A 16,619-nucleotide genomic window follows, 5' to 3' on the forward strand; every position below is an offset into this window, starting at 1 on the left:
GAATGGCATGGTCCCTAGCTCTGACTCAAACAGGGGACTGAGCCTTTCTGAAGACACTGGCGTCCAGCTGACATCAACTTACTATATATAGCACCAAATACTTTAGCTACTCATATCTTCCTGGCAAAAGGGAGGGACAGGGAGAGATTAGATTCTCTCTATTGTGTTTCTGGCCTCTGAGACAGTTGAATGAAATACTCACTCATTGGGCATGAAGAACGTTTTTATTGAACACTGTCTGTTGGAAAATACTATAGCCAAAGTGGGCTTTGAAACTTTTCAAAGATATAGTTCTTATTCTATACCTTAAGTGAGGTCACAAGAGACATGTATTAATCAGAGGAAAATGATGGAGTATTCATAATAAAAATGAATGGTAGAGGCCCTGGAGAGATGGCTCAGTGGTTAAGAACACTTGTTGTCTTGCAGAGAACTTGGGTTCAGGTCCCAATCACCTATGTGGTTGCTCACAACTGCCTGTAACTCCAGCTTCAGACGATCAGACTCTGTTTTCTGGCTTTTCTAGGTACCTGCACGAACATGCACACATGTGCATGAATATGCACTCATGCACATGTGCACATACACACAGTGGGCAGAGAAGGAGGGAAGAGAGAGGGAGGAGGAGGAGAAGGAGACAGAGAAGAATGAACTAAACCCTTTTTAAAAATGAACATTATGGTCACTCTCTATGGAGCCTCGTCAAGAACAAGAACTGTGATGTTTGTCGACAGAGCCAGCCCATAACCAAAGGTGGGAACTGTAGCTTTTAACAACAGGTAATATTTGAACGGTAATGTGAAGAGAGTATAACAGTGGCCATTATGGGCTGAGCCATGGAGCTGAAGGTCACACTGGGTCACACTTTGGAAGACATCCATGGAAATTATCCCTACAAAGTTGTCCAGACTCTTCAAAGCCTGGAGGGAAGAATTTCTGTCTCAAGGAATTATAACAGGGGAAGTTCTCGGAGTCAACCACCTTGGTTTCCTTGCTGGACTTGGAACACACAATCATGTTCCCTTATCCTGTGTGGTGGTTTCCTTTTATTAGTTCCTAGTTCCTGGAACATACTTCCTCACTCATCCAGCTCACTTCCTTACATGTTCAGGGCTCCAGTACTGAGTCCCCATGATGCCTTGCTCCAAGCATCCTGCCTACGTTGTGCTGCCCTCCTCTGATCCCTTACTCAGTTTTCTTGGTGTCTTGAAATTAGTCAAGGGTGACATCATATGGGAGTGAGTGATAGACTCAAGCCCCATTGAAGCAACCAACCAACAATGAGGTGGACTTTTCTTTGTCTCCCAGGAAAACTTAATCCAGAGTCAGGGATGTAGAGTAGTTCTGACACCTACTGAACTTGTCTTCCTTCATCTTGCTCCATTACCCCTAAAATGCAGACCTCTGAGGCCTGCCTGGCTGCCTATTCCAGCTCGTCGGCTTCTATTTTAGACAACAGAAAAAAAAAAAAAAAAAAAAAAAAAAGAAAGAAAGAAAGAAAGAAAGAAAGAAAAGAACATCCCCTCTCCTTCAGAAGGTGTCTGAATATTGTTTACATCCCCTGTTTATATCCATGGGGCAAAGGTTAGTCATATGGCCACACACAAACAAAAGTGTAGTTTACTGTTTTACTGTTTTAAAAACAAGGTAACATATGTAACAGAAGTGAAGCTTGGTCTTCGCCTGGGACCCCTAACAACAGAGGCAGGGCCTGTCTCTGACTCTGTGGCCCTGCCTTTGGATCCCTTGCCCCCACCTGGGCTGCCTTGTCTAACCTCCATAGGAGAAGATGCACCTAGTCCTACTCCAACTTGATAGGCCAAGGCGGGTTGATATCCATGGGAAACCTCCCTTCTCAGAGGGAGGGGAAGACGGGGGAGGGGATGGAGGAGAGGAGGGGAGGGAAACTGATTATGGTGTAAAGTAAATAAACAAAAAATTTTTTTAAAAAAGGAGGTAATGGAGACTGGGCATGGTGGCGCACTCCTTTAATCCCAAGACTCGGGAGGCAGAGGCAGGTGGATCGCTATGAGTGCAAGGCCAGCCTGGTCTACAAAGGGAGTCCAGGACAGCCAGAGCGAGACAGAGAAATCTTGTCTCAAAAAAAAAAAAAAAAAAAAAAAAAAAGAAAAAAGAAAAATAAAAAATGAGAGAGAGAGAGAGAGAGAGAGAGAGAGAGAGGGAGAGAGAGAGAGAGGTTGGGTTCCAGGTAACAATTCTCAGTATCCACCCCAAGAATATGCATGGCAAGATTTTATTTAACCTGCTTATCACTCTTATCTAATCATTGATTTATCTGCTATACCTGTTTTTAATTACTAAACTATGAACTCCAAAAGAATTTGGGCCTTGCTGTATGTATCTTTAGTACTCAGAACTGCACCTAGAAACCGGAAATGTAGCTCAAACATAAGAGGGCCATCACAGCGTGCATGAAAGTGCTGGCTTTGGTGACTAACACCACATAAATTACACACGTTGGAACACACTTTAATCCTAGCATTTGAGAAGTGGAGGCAGAAGGACGAGGGGCTAGGAGTTCAAGTTCATTGTCAGCTACATAAGAGAGTTGGAGGCCAGACTGGGCTGTGTTAGACCCTGTCTTTTTTTAAAACAAGCCAATTGAAAACATAATGTGGTAAATAAGTACTTGATATCAATGTAATGATTAGGGATCTGGGAATTTATTGTGGAATTAATGGTTTGGTGTGGTTCGGTGTTTCCTGGAGGCTGCCAGGCACCAAGCCAGAAGTGTGCTCTTCTCTGCCGGAAGATCCAAGCATCGCTGGTGTCCGGGAAGAAAGGGATGAAGTTCCGGCCCGGAGTTCCAGTTCCCTCAGGAACATTGGAAGGAGGTTCCTGCCGCAGGATTTCCAATTCAGCTGGAGATGTGGGGCGGGGGGGGGGGGGGGGGCGGAGAAGACGGCAGCGGAAGCCTGACCTTATTCGGGTGAAAAGAATGGCTGCATCAGGAATAGGAGAGTTTTGGCTCTTTGGCTAAACAGCCGCTTTAGCTGCAAACCGTGTGGGCGAACACAGTTTACCGGTGCCTGACCAGGTTACAGCTGGAATGTGGGCTCCAGGGCCAAGCCAAGCGGCAACAGAAGCCTGACTTCGCTGGGGGTGAACAGCATGGCTGTTTTGGGGACTGCTGACAGCTGGCTACCACAGATGGTTACTGTGGCACGAAAAAACAGGCATCAGAGATCCTAGCTGAACAGCAAGCAGATGCCTGTGGTGACCAGGCAAGCTTTAAGGGTGGCCACATGGTCCTGTAGCAACAGCCCTAGCCAGCAGTCAAGTTCCGGGGTCCGGCGATGAGTTCTTGGGAAGAAGGGAGAACATTCTTTCCCAAGTGTAACAGCTCAGACTATACAGTCAGTCTCAGATGATCGTTGGTGAAATAGATGGTGCGCCAAGTGCTTTATTCGTGTGAAACAGGACTTATAAAGCTTGGGTAGTGGGGAAGAGCTGGGACTAGGATGCTGGCAATATTGTATTTACATGGAGAAAGGTAATTAGGTTAGAAGCTCACGTGACTGACCTCCTGGACCGCCTGTAATGTTCTGGGGATTGTGTCACCTGCTCTCGGGGCAGGCATAGATAGATACAGGAGAGAGCTTTGTCCCACATCTTCCATTCTCAGGATGAGATTTTAATCCTCAGGTCTGAGATTTCCAGCGTTTGAGCATGCTCCATCCCAGTAGCTCCATGCCAGTCCAGTTTGGCATGAATTTAGATTTCTCTTGTTATGTTGGGCACTGGAAAGAGGCTCTAGCTCAGTGACAGAGTGCTTACAAAGCACATGAGAAGTTCTGGGCTTGATCCCCAGCACCACAAATAAAATTAATTAAATTAAAAGAGCATATGTCCAACCGAGATGAATAGGACACCAATAGAAGCTGGAATAGACTGGTAGTCTAGGCATAGTATTAAATTTTAACACTGCAGATTGAAGTTTCTTTCTCAAAGTTGCTTCTAAGCAAACATTTGCCCAGAAGCAATGAACTCAGTGGCAATAAGAGATCATTTAGCTAAAGTCAACAGATTTGCATTTTCTCTCAGGATCCTTCAATTAGCTGGGTGAATGGGGGGGGGGCACACCCTTGCAATCCCAGCACTCATGGAGTTGGAGATGAGGAGGTCAAGCCATCGGCTACAAAGCTGGCTGTGTGTCAGCCTGGGCCCAAGTAGACATTGTTTCAAAAAAATGGGGATCAAAACCAAAACAAATCTTCCTATTTTCTTTTATGCCTGGCTTTGCATTAGCTGTCAGAACTTTTAGTGTAGTTTTCCTATCTGTTAAATGAGGATTACAATATCTGTTATATATAGTCATGAACAATTTGTATAAAATTTTTTTGGAATTCCTTAAACTTAGTGAAAGCTTGATGAATGACTTTCACTAGTGTTGTTCACTACAATATGAAAGGATAATGAGTTGCATTATTAAGTAGAAATACAGATTGATTAGGAGAGTCCCATTTTTCCTATTCACTCATCTTTTCAGTTTTATGTTAGTTACAGTTTTAAAGTTGAAATTGATATTTTTGAAAATTTAAGATTTTAAGATATTAATAGCTTAAGTGTTTCTGTTTAGCTTCCAAACTATTTTGTTCTCTCAGCAATAGTTTCACTGATGTTTTTGTTTGTTTGTTTGTTTGTTTGTTTTTGTTTTTTCTGACTTACTTTTGTTCAGGAAGACGGCAAAAAGCAAATCCCTGGCATAGTAGTTTTAAGGCAGTATATGCTGTGCACACATCTGTGCCTACAAGGGAGAACTTCTCATAGCATTTTAGTGCTATGAAGAAACATTGTCAGATGTTCCATTCTGAAAGGCTCTTAATTTCAAACAAAGCCACAGTCAACATATTTCTATTTTATCTATAGAGAGATCTGGTACTAGACCAAATTATGCCATGCCCCAACCTGCCATATTGTGATTACACTTTGGTGCATAGCCCTCACGATCAGTGCCTATGTCCCAGGACTTGCCCTGCCCCTGCCTTGCCCCCAACACACTAAAAACTAGAAAAGGATATCTTCACCTCCGAGACACCATTTTGTCCCACTGAGTGTTATCATTAAAAATAAATAGAGTGCTCTTAAGACTCTGCATCTCTGGTGTGGTTCTTTGTTGAGTTCACACCAGTGATCCTCAAGTAGCTCGTGGAGGAAAGAAGAGGACCTGTCATAGCCACCTGCCAAAGGTTAACTTGATGTGTAACATTAAGGCCTTTTATTTGTATGGAGTTTGATAAACTTGTCTGCCTTTGGAGGTTTTTTTTAACCTAGAACCTCCTGGATGCTTTTTTTTCCCCCAAGTGCTTTTTAAAAATCTGTTTGAAAGACTTTGCTATAGTTATGCCCCAATTGTTCATCTACTCCGTGTAGAAGTATTTGTAATATGTGAGGCCCCCCTTTTTTTTGAGGCCCTCTTTAGTCTTTCCCAGAACCATATAAACTACATGTAAAACTTGCTTGTGTCCATATTTCCTATAAGGTCACACTATAGGTTACAGAATGTATTTGTATTGTGAATATTTGTGATATGCCTGATAATTCTGATGTTAACGTTCTGTGAATTAAAGTAGAGTTGAATTTGTAAAAAAAAAAAAAAAAAAAGAATGAGACACAACAGATCTGATATGGAGAAATTTATTGTAGAAGCATGGGGAGAGAAAGAAGGGGGAAGGGGTGCCTCAGGAGACAGAGGAAAAGACAGACAGACAGAGAAAATGTGGGGGAATGGGGGCGGGGAGAAAGAGAGTAAGAGAGAGTGAGATAAGGTGGCAGGTTGGCCAGTTTATATCTGCTGCACAGCTGAATTGCATGTGGCACACACCTGGTGGTGGCATAGGTTGCTAAGGAACCCAGAGGCAGGCTAGTGGAGCTACCTATGCTAACATCCCTTCCTTTTTGTATAATTTTTTTTTTAAATGAGGAACTAGGAGGGGGAGAGGAGGTGGAAATGAGGGAGTTGGACTGCTTCTCACGAAGCTTGGGATTCGGTTCATTGGGAACAGCTTCTGGCTGCCATGCAAAGGGGAGAGAGAGAGAGAGAGAGAGAGAGAGAGAGAGAGAGAGAGAGAGAGAGAGAGAGAGAGAGAGAGAGAGAGAAGCAATAAAGGGCCCAAATTGTATGGTGATGGGGAAGGAAGAGCCCCTGGAAAGTTCAGGGTAGAGGGCAGGGTATGCCAGCCATGCCCTTTAGCAGATAGGGACCAGGAAGGGCTGGGAGAACCTGGAGCTGTTTGACAAGGGATGAAGAAATCAATTGTCTTTGACTGCTTCCTGCTGACATTGGGGTAGTGATAGGGGGCCAAAAGGCTGAAATGTTGGCCAAGTTTGGGAAGACCTGGCTGTTGTATTTAGTGTCTAGGATCTGAGAACATGTGTGGCTGGGAGGGGCAATGCAGGCCCAGGTGGCACAATCTGTGAGGTAGGACTGGAGTACCTGGGTAGCTGCTTTGGTGCTATCTTGAAAGTAGGGAATCTGACAGGATAATGGAATATATATATGAGACAAAGTTAAGTAGGTTAGGGAGAAAATTTCTTTTTTTATTTTAATTTTATTAATTTATTCAGATTACAACTCAATTGTTATCCCATCACTTGTATCTTTCCGTTCTTCCCTCCCTCCCTCCCACTTTCACTCTATTCCCCTCCCCTAGCTCTAAGACCGAGGGGGACCTCCTCCCCCACTATATGGTCATAGGCTATCAAGTCTCATCTTGGTAGCCTGCTTATTCTTTCTTTGAGTGCCATCAGGCCTCCCCACCAAGGGGAGGTGGTCAAATATGGAGCACCAGAGTTCATGTCAGAGTCAGTCCCTGCTCTCCACATAACTGTGGAGAAAATTCCTTTTAGGTGTACATTTGAAACTTTTGGGAGACCGAAGAAGAGACAGAGTTTTGGAGCAAAGAAGAGAAAAGCTTTAACATATAGAACCTCCTTCCATTTACCCAGTTTCTGGCAGTAATTAAAAAGGTCTCATTTTGGATCAGTCCAAGTTTGGTTGCAGAGGTGGATGAGCTGAGTAGCCCTTAAAGTGGGCATAGAGATTTGAAATTCTCCAGAAGGCACCCCAGAGGGGAGCCTGGAGGGACAGCAAATGGACTGTTCCCATGGAGAGGTGGAGTCAGGACCGGTCAAGATGTCCTAAGAACGAGGTTTGACTCAAAATTTGGTGTAATCTGTTCCAGCAACTTGTCAGCGTTGGTCAGAGACCAAGAGCATAGCCCAACAGGAACATGCTTAGCCTGAAAGCCACAATTTTTCTAACACTAGAAATTTCAACAGTGGAAAAAAATCTCCCTCAAAGGGAAAGGTTCTAACTGAAGGTCAGTAAGCAGGTCCAGTAGCAGTCGTGAAGACCATGGCTGGGGTACCTCCAAGCCCCCAGTGAGCCTGGGAGGTTCCAGTAGTCTCTCGGACAAAGGGAAGCATTTACACTGACTAGGAAGGGGGGCAATCTACCAATCAGCCAGTGTTGGGTGCAGCGAGTTGGAAATCAGGGGAAGGGGAAGGAATCCCATCCTCTGAGACAGGCAGTAGGTGGGAAACATAGGCTGTTGATTGACAGTACTGATCTGGATTCCATTTGATGAGAGAGGTGAATTTTCCCTAGCTTACAAGAATCCTTTTAAGTTTACAAAAGGAGACAAATTTCTGACATTTTAGCATCACTGTTGTTTGTAATTTTCAGTGAAACACACACTGTGGGAAAAGGTGGAAGACAAACATCTTTGTGTTATAGCATAGTAGAGGATTGGGGGGAAACCCTTGAGTTAAAAGCATGACTACTCTTTGAGATGGGCTTAGGAAAGGGAGAAGCCTCGTGCATCAGTAACATGGGGAGGACAGAAACCTCCTGTAGGGCAGAGGGACAACAGCTCACTTGATCTTGATTTTGAGCATCAGTTCACATCAGGAAAGAGGGACTTCTTCCCTCTTGTCCAGAAGACAGGGTACATATAATTTAAGAACAATGAGAAATATTTTAAATCTATACTTAAAATCCAAACCAAAGGAAATTTGAAATATCGATCTTGGAAACATGATAGTACCATATAGTGGAATGTGTTTGCCGTTTGTTTTTTATTTGTTTGTTTTGCCAGAGTTAGATTGATAATTCAGAGCTCCAGTGATCAATGTCAAAGCTCCAGACAGTCTCAATGCAACAGTAGCAGCACAGCAACAGGAAGAAATCTGAAGCATCACCTTCTCATAATGACCTAGACTTTTATTTGTATTTGTTAACCTTAAAACACCTTCCTGGACCCTAAAATAGTTGTTTCTGTATCCTCAGGCCTTTAAATTTTTTTCCTGTGAGACGTAGGTGAGACTTCTGGGAGCAGTCACTGTCTTTTAGCCAAAAGAATAGTAAAAGGTTGTATCTGTTGTATCTGAGACCTGCTTTTTGAGTCTGGTTATAAGGTAGACCGTATCTACATCTGACAGGAGCAGCTCCAGGGGTGAAGCTTAAGGCCTGGTCACTTGCATATGGAGATGACTGAGAAAGCATCTGAAGCCTGTTTATCTTTAATGTGAGGTCTGTGAGTAAGGCAAACCTGTTTGCCTTTTTAAATAAGAGATCTAGTATCTAGTAATTTTAACTAACTAATGTATTGGTCAATGAACAAATATGGCAGGTTACTTTGGGCTAAGGAGCTAATTGCCTCTTCTCTTAGCTATCAAACTACCATTAGCTTAGCCATCAACATGATCAGAGACCTGAGAAGTATAAGTTGTAACCTAAAAGAATCTGTGTGTCAATCAAAATGAGAAGATGACTAGTCAGTCCACTACTTAGACAGTTGTCCCAGGTATCCATAGCAACACAGGCAGACAGTCTGGTCATCAGGCACAAAGGACGAGAGGTTCTTTCTGTGGAAAAAGAACATGGAGAGACTGACCTCACCTCTTTTTCACCAATGTGAGACAATAACTCTAAATATTAAATATTAAATAAAGCTTAATCCTGCAATCAATAAAAGATCTAAAGCTTATCTTAATCATTAAAGACTAAGACTTTAGGTTTCATCCCTGTTAAGTTGGAGCCTTAAAAATCAGAAACACAATCCATAAACAGAGAGCAGAACATTTTCCTGTATGGTTTAGTTTATAAAAAGTCCATAACTTATGAAAGTTTAAAGCTATATTATAGATGAATAACATTATCATATTCACAAAATAAAGCTAAGCATATTTATAATGCAGGGATTTTAAGCTTTTGAGAATGAAGGTTGGGCATAATAACCAAGTTTTAAAATTGTAAACAAATGGATGTCTCTAGAATTAATATATGACAGTTTCCAGGGCTGGCAATATTGTAGAAAAAATTTTAATTTCATTTGAATTTATTATATCAACCCATTGGTCAGGAAGCCTGTAGGGGAACCCAGAACAGCTGCTGGTGGGAGAAACAGCATCCATCCATGCTTCTAAGAACTAGTGAAGGGTTAGGTAGCTAGACATATATTTTAAATTAGCTTGTTTATATGTATAGATCTTTATAACCGTGAAATAAAAAAAATAACTTTTTGAACCAGGGTTGTATCATATATACAACATGTCATAAAAATATAACTTTGAATTTTTATAAAAGTCCACAGCAATTTAAATGAGATTTATTGTGTTTTTGTTACCCTTCCTAAAGCATAACCTTGAAAACGTAAAACCAGAGACTAGGTAAAGCTTAATCCTGTAAAGAGCAGCGTCATTACAGGCTGAACAGCAGAAGCTTAAAAAACAGATTTACATTTGGAGTTCAGCAAGTATATGAAGGGGGCAGGCAGCCCTCAAAACAAAGATGGTGGCTAGTCACATGTTTGCCCTCAGTCAAGATGGCAACAAAGCTATAGATCCTCTTACTCCATCCTAAAATCAACATGGCGATCAGCAATGTGTTATGAGCAGCCGGCAGAGGGACGGTGGCACCCAACCACTAGGGGTAGGGCTCGGCATGAGGGAGTCATCATCAGAGAGTGGCAAAGGGGTGAGGATAGAGTAGAAAGAAAAGAAATCTGTTGTGGATGGGAAAGACAGAGACACAGTTAGAGAAAGTGCAAAGTGCAAGAGAGAGAGAGAGAGAGAGAGAGAGAGAGAGAGAGAGAGAGAGAATGAGAGACTAGGTGGCAAGTTGGCCTTTTTATATCTGGTGTACAGCTGAACTACATCTAGCAGCAGGCAACGATGTCATGGGTTGCTATGCAACCTAGAGGCAAGCTAGTGGAGGAGCTGCCTATATGCTAACACTAAGCACTGTCTTCCTTGGAGAGTCTTCCAAAGTCTAGTCAAACAGGGCAGTGTTTTCTTTTCCCCTTAGGTTCTAAACTCTAAGAAGAATTTTTCAATAGATAGTAAAGGCAAAAGAGAAGACTGTTTTCCTTAATGAGCAAAATGATGTTATTTTTGTGGCTAGACTCTGTGTCTTGGGAAGATAGTGAACGGAGCCCCTTTGTTGTAAGTGTTATAAAGTTACAGCACCCATATAGTACAACTGTTTTCATTGTTGGGCGGGTCACAGCGCCTTTTCAATGTTACCATTTGTTAAGAGGGAGAAAAAAAGAGTCAGTAAGGAGACTCTTCTCCCCACATTACTACCCAACAAAACCTCATGCCTTCAGACCCATGAAAGGCAAACTTATTCACCTGGGTTGGGGGGTGGGTAAACATGAGCCCATCAGCCAACTGGTAAACAAGGTCTGCCGTGATCGTCCTTAACTGAGAGCTTGTTTTGAAATCCTGTGTTTCTCCTTGTCCTCTTTCCAGTCTATATTAGGTGGCTGAGGGAAATTACAGATTCGGGCAGGATTTGAGCGGCACAGGATGTGGGAGCTCACTGGTAGACGAACAAACATCACATTCCTGTTATTGAGGCTCGGGTTCGGATCTACGCACACAAAAATCCAAATAGGTCAGTGGTTGCAGCCCCACTGAGGGATGACTCAGACGGCAAGTTGTCCAGCTTCCTGTAAGGGATGAACAACAAGTCAAGCCTTAAAATCAGCTGGAGGGGGTGGGGTGAGGAGAGGGGAACCGGGAATAAGAAGAATCCAATAACCAGTTTTCAAAGACAGAGTTAAATGGTCTAGAAATTTGGATTGACATTCACCGTTGTGTGAGCAATTCATCTGGGAAGAGGCTGCTCATGAAACATGGACTTTGGTTTGTGCACAATGCTCTATTCCATCTTCCTAGTCTGGAAAAGTCAGAGCAACTGACCTCTTCTCTGACCATAAAGTACTAACAAGCCACGCCATGTTGTCCATCCTACAAACCAGTGTGGGATGACAGGTGAGTTTGAAACAACTCTCACTACACAAACGGCCTAAGAGCAGTGGGGGTGGGTGGCATGCCGCACAATTACAGCCACTACTGAGGTTGCATTTATCATACCTGGAGTGTTTCAAAGACACAGAACTGAGGTCTGGACGAATTGAGAAAATAGCTACAATGTCATACTTGTAAGTTACAGAGATGAGATCACAAGTTGGTTTTGTCCGATCCAAAGGAGAGAGTGCTATTCTCCTAAACTGTTTTGAGAATCTTTGTAAATAAAGAAACACAATTGAAAATGTTCAGAATAATTATCACACCATGTTCCTTAAAGGTTCCCTCTGGAGCTCCCAAATTCCAGAACTAGGTTTGTCTTGATTGAGATGTTTTCTATTTATCCTATGCAACCCTTTTCCAATTCGTGTTTTTCTGGTTTGCTGACTCCTGGAGATCTCTGTGATGTCTATCCTTGGTACGCTTTCCTTGCCTTCAGCTGTGCAAATATTGAAGTTATTAAAACACGGAACGTAAACAAATGAAAGCAAGAGCACTTTGTCTTTCAGCCCCTTCCTTCTTCCCCTGGGCTGGGTACCACAGTGCCGCAAACACACCACCTTCTGCCGACAGTAAGCATCAAGTTCCGCTCCCCCAAAACAACCCACTGAGGGGACACACACACTTCGCCTGTCTTTCTTTGAGAGTTGTTTTTGTTTTGTTTTGTTTCTTAGACATTTCCTTAAATGCTCCAATTAAGCCTCAGATGAGATGGGAAGAGAAAGGAAATGTAAACAGTAGCCAGTGGCCGTTTTTCAACAAATAATAAGGGCTATGAACTTGGAAATAAAGTTTTGTAGACAGGAATAGTAAGAAACAAGTTGCCAAAACAAACCTGGAAATCACTTCTCCTTTCCTGCTTAATCCCAGCATTTACAGAGCACTGTAACACTTTCTTGCACAATTCTAGCGGGACCACCTTCTATACAGATTCAAAATACTGAAAAAAATATAGTTTTATCACCTATGCAAGAAAAATAACTCCTCTTACATACAGATCTTAACCAACCTAAATAAAAATTATTTCAGGAATCAGCCATGTAGCACATACCTAGAATTTTAGCACTCAGGAGGTTTGGGCTGTAGGCTTGTGATTTCAAGGCCAGTCTGGCCTATATAAGTAAGGCTGTCTCAAGAAAAAAGAAAAAAAAAAAAAAAAAAAAAAAAAAAAGCTAAACTGTGAAGCTTGGGAGGCAGGCTAGAGGATATAATTCTTGCCGTGAAAGTGTGGGGCCTAAGTTTGAATCCCCACAACCACATAAAATTGGCCGTGGTAGCTTGTGTCTTTAATCCCAGCAGAAACAGAAGAATCCCCAGAAGCTTGCAGGCTGACCAGCCTGGCACACACAGCAGAGAGACAGCAACGGGACCCTTCCTCAAAGCAGAAGGCAAGGACCTCTGACCTCTACACATGTAGGGGGCACACTTACCCCACCCCCTATAAATCATTAAGGGAAACAGGAAGTGTTGTAACCTCACCATCAGGGGGCATGTGTCAGAGTGTCTGTAGAATGGCTGTAAAATGAGGGTGTAAGAATCTCAGCCATTGTACTAGCAACAAAACACCAGCATCAACACATGAAAAGATATATCATCTTAAATAAAAGCTAAACCTTTCTGCAGATGAGGTACAGAGAGAGTGATTCCTGTATTAAAGGCTTCACGTAGAGGAAACAGTACAGTGTTTCTTTAACTGAGGGTGGGGTGAAATATACAACTTGAACGGTGGAAGGCTGTGATGTTTGATAAACATATATGGGTACAGTTTATCATGGATTAAAAGCTAATGTTACTTTGAGGGGGTGCTCATCAAGATCAGGATGAGCAGGATATAAAGTGTAAGCAAATGGGAATTATACAGATGGCTCAGCTTAATGAAGGTTTGAATTAGACTCCTTCTTCTTCTTCTTCTTCTTCTTCTTCTTCTTCTTCTTCTTCTTCTTCTTCTTCTTCTTCTTCTTCTTCTTCTTCTTCTTCCTCTTCTTTTTTTACTTTAGGATGCTACACAAGGAATACACACTCAGCAGAAATATACCCATGTTTTGAATTTTCCAGGTCCTTCTGTTCTTCCACTTTGCCACAAAACTTCCTATGCTTAGCCCAATGTTTGACTGTGAGTCTCAGCTTCTGTTTCAATCTGCTGTTAGGTGGAGCCTCACAGAGGACAGCAATGCTAGACTCTTCTTTGCAAGCCTAGCAGAGTATCATTAATAGAGCCAGGGGTTGCCTGTCTTCCATGAGATGGGTACCAGCTTGGGTCAGGCATTGGATGGACATTCCCTCAATTTCTGCTCTATATTTATCCCTGCACATCTTGTAGGAAGGGTAAATTTTGGATCAATTTTTTTTGTGGGTGGGTTGGAGTACTGTTTAATAAGACGGTGCCCTCGTCAGTCTCCACGACCCCTGCTGCTAGGAGACTCAGCTAGAGTCACTCCCATACCCTCCAGCTTGTCACAGAGATGTTCCAATCCATGGTTTCTCTTCTCTCTGCAGGCCCTCTGTCCTCTTGCCTGACTCTCCCCAGGTCTGATCACGACCTTCGTTTCTCTCTGCACTCCCTCTCCTACCTTGTCCCCTCTCTTTAATCGCTTCCTTATCTATTCTACTTCCACTTCTCAGTGAAATGTAAACATCCTCAGTTGGGTCCTCCCTGTTCCTTATCTTCTTTGGGTCTGTGCATTGTAGTATTTTCATCCTATACTCTATGGCTGAAATCCACTTTGAAGTGAGTATATGCCAGGTGTGTCTTTCTGGGTCTGGGTTACCTCACTCAGGATGATATTTTCTAGTTCCATCCATTTGCCTGAAAATTTCATGATTGTTTTTAATAGCTGAATAGTATTCCATTGTGTAAATGAAATGTGACACAGTTTCTTTATCTATCCTTCGGTTCAGGGACATATAGGTTGTTTCGAGATTATGACTATTATGAATAAAGCTGCTATGAACATAGTTGAGCAAATGTCCCTGTAGTTCGGTAGAGCATCTTTTGTGTATATGCCCAGGAGTGGTACAGCTGGGTCTTGTGGTAGATCTATACCCAATTTTCTGAGAAAGCACCAGATTGATTTCCAAAGTGGTTGTACAAATTTACACTCTCAACAGCAGTGAAGGAGTGTTCTCCTTTCTCCACATCCTTGCCAGCATGTGCTGTCACTTGAATTTTTGATCTTAGCCATTCTGATGGGTGTAAGATGGACTCTCAGAGTAATTTTGATATTGCATTTCTCTAATGACTAATAATGTTGAGCATTTATTTAAGTGCTTCTCGGCCATTTGAGATTCCTCTGTTGAGAATTCTCTGTTTAGCTCTGTACCCTATTTTAAAATTGGATTAATTAGTTTTTTTGTTGTTGTTTTGTTTTTTGGTGTGTAATTTCTTGAGTTCTTTATATATTTTGGATATTAGCCCTTTGTCAGATGTAGGGTTTGTGAAGATCTTTTCCCAGTCTGTAGGCTGCCATGTGGTCAGATATGATATAACATGTGATTGCAATTGTCCTGTAGTTTTTTAGACTTGCCTTGTGTCCTAATATGTGTTTAATTTTCAAGAAAGTTCCAAGAGCAGCTGAGCAAAAAGTATATTCTTCTGTATTTAGGTAGAATGTTTATGATTTAGGACATCATTCGACTTCAGAGTTTCTCTGTTTGGTATTTGCTTGGATGACTTTACTGTTGAGAAGCTGGTATTGTAGTCACCAACTATAACTGTGTTAGAATCAATCTATGATTTTTAGATCTAATGGTGTTTCTTTTATGAAACTGGGTACCCCCATATTTGATGCACCAACGTTTAGAATTTTAATATCTTCCTGGTGACATTTTTTTCTTTAACGAATATGAAATATCCTTTCCTATCTCTTCTGAATAATTTTGGCTCAGAATCTAATTTAAGAGCTTTAGAATAGCTACACTTGGTTGTTTTTATTCCATTTGGTTGGATACATTTTTCCATCCTTTTATACTAATATGGTGCCTATTGTTGATTGTGAGGTGGTCTTTTTGAAATCAGAAAAAAAAAAAAGATACAGTTTGTGGGGAATTGAGATGATTGATGTTGAGAGTCATGGTTACTGTACAGTCAGTTAGTGCCATTTCTTATGGTGGAGTTGTTTTCTAAGACATATTTTGGCTAACTGTTCTGGGATTATATATCCTGATACCCTTTTGGCATAATTTTCTCCTTACATCAAAGTTTTTCTTCTAGTGTCCTCCATAGATCTAGCTTAGCAGGCATAAATTTCTTTTTATTAAATTTTATTAATTTATTCATATTACATCTCAATGGTTATCCCCTCCCTTGTATCCTCCCATTACTCCCTCCCTCCCATTTTCCCCTTACTCCCCTCCCCTATGACTGTGACTGAGGGGGACTTCCTCCCCCACCCCCCGTATATGCTCATAGGGTATCAAATCTCTTCTTGGTAGCCTGCTATCTTTCCTCTGAGTGCCACCAGGTCTTCCCATTCAGGGGACTTGGTCAACCAGCACACAACAAGAAAATTTGCTCAACCATGTTCATAGCAGCCTTATTCATAATAGCCAGAACATGGAAACAGCCTAAGTGTCCCTCAGTAGAAGAATGGATAAAGAAACTGTGGTACATTTACACTATGGAATACTACTTAGCTATTAAAAACAAGGAATTCCCAAAATTTGTGGACAAATGGGTTGAACTAGAAATGATCATAATGAGTGAGTTAACCCAGAAGCAGAAAGAGTCAAATGGTATATACTCACTTATATCTGCATACTAGCCCAAGGGGCATGTCCCATGAAAGTCTTCACTAACCAGGAAACTGGGACAGAGGGGAGGGCATCCTATTGGGCATAAATTTCTTAAGTCCATTTTTTATCACTGAAAGTTTTTCTTTCTCCTTCAATTATAACTAATAATTTTTCTGGGTATAGAAGTCCGGGCTATAATCTTAGGAATTTGACGAACACCAGTCCAGACCCTTTTGGCTTTCAAAATCTCCAGAGAAGAGTCAGATGTTACTTTGATGTGCCTGCCTTCACTTGTGATATCTCTCTTGCCACTTTCAATAGCCTGTCCTTGCTTTGTGCACTTAATGTTTTGACTCTTATGTGACGTGGAACTGTCTTAATCAGGGTTACTATTGCTATCAGGGAAGACCATGAGCAACGGAGACATGAGGAGGAAAGAGATTGTTTTGCTTATGTATCACAGTTAATCATCAAAGGAAGTCAGGGTAGAAACTCAAGCCAGGCAGGAACCTGAGTGCGGAAGCTATGGAGAAGTGTTGCTTACTGAATTG

At 42.0% G+C, this 16,619-nt stretch overlaps 1 protein-coding gene across 2 annotated transcripts in view; it reads right to left on the bottom strand.

Moving 5' to 3' along the window:
* The window catches only part of Myoz2 (myozenin 2), a 1,071,004-nt gene that overhangs the window by 32,382 nt on the left and 1,022,003 nt on the right, over positions 1–16,619 (bottom strand). The gene's annotated exons all lie outside the window — the stretch shown is intronic.

The sequence above is a fragment of the Acomys russatus genome, chromosome 23, assembly GCF_903995435.1.
Source record: "Acomys russatus chromosome 23, mAcoRus1.1, whole genome shotgun sequence".
Lineage (NCBI taxonomy): Eukaryota > Metazoa > Chordata > Mammalia > Rodentia > Muridae > Acomys > Acomys russatus.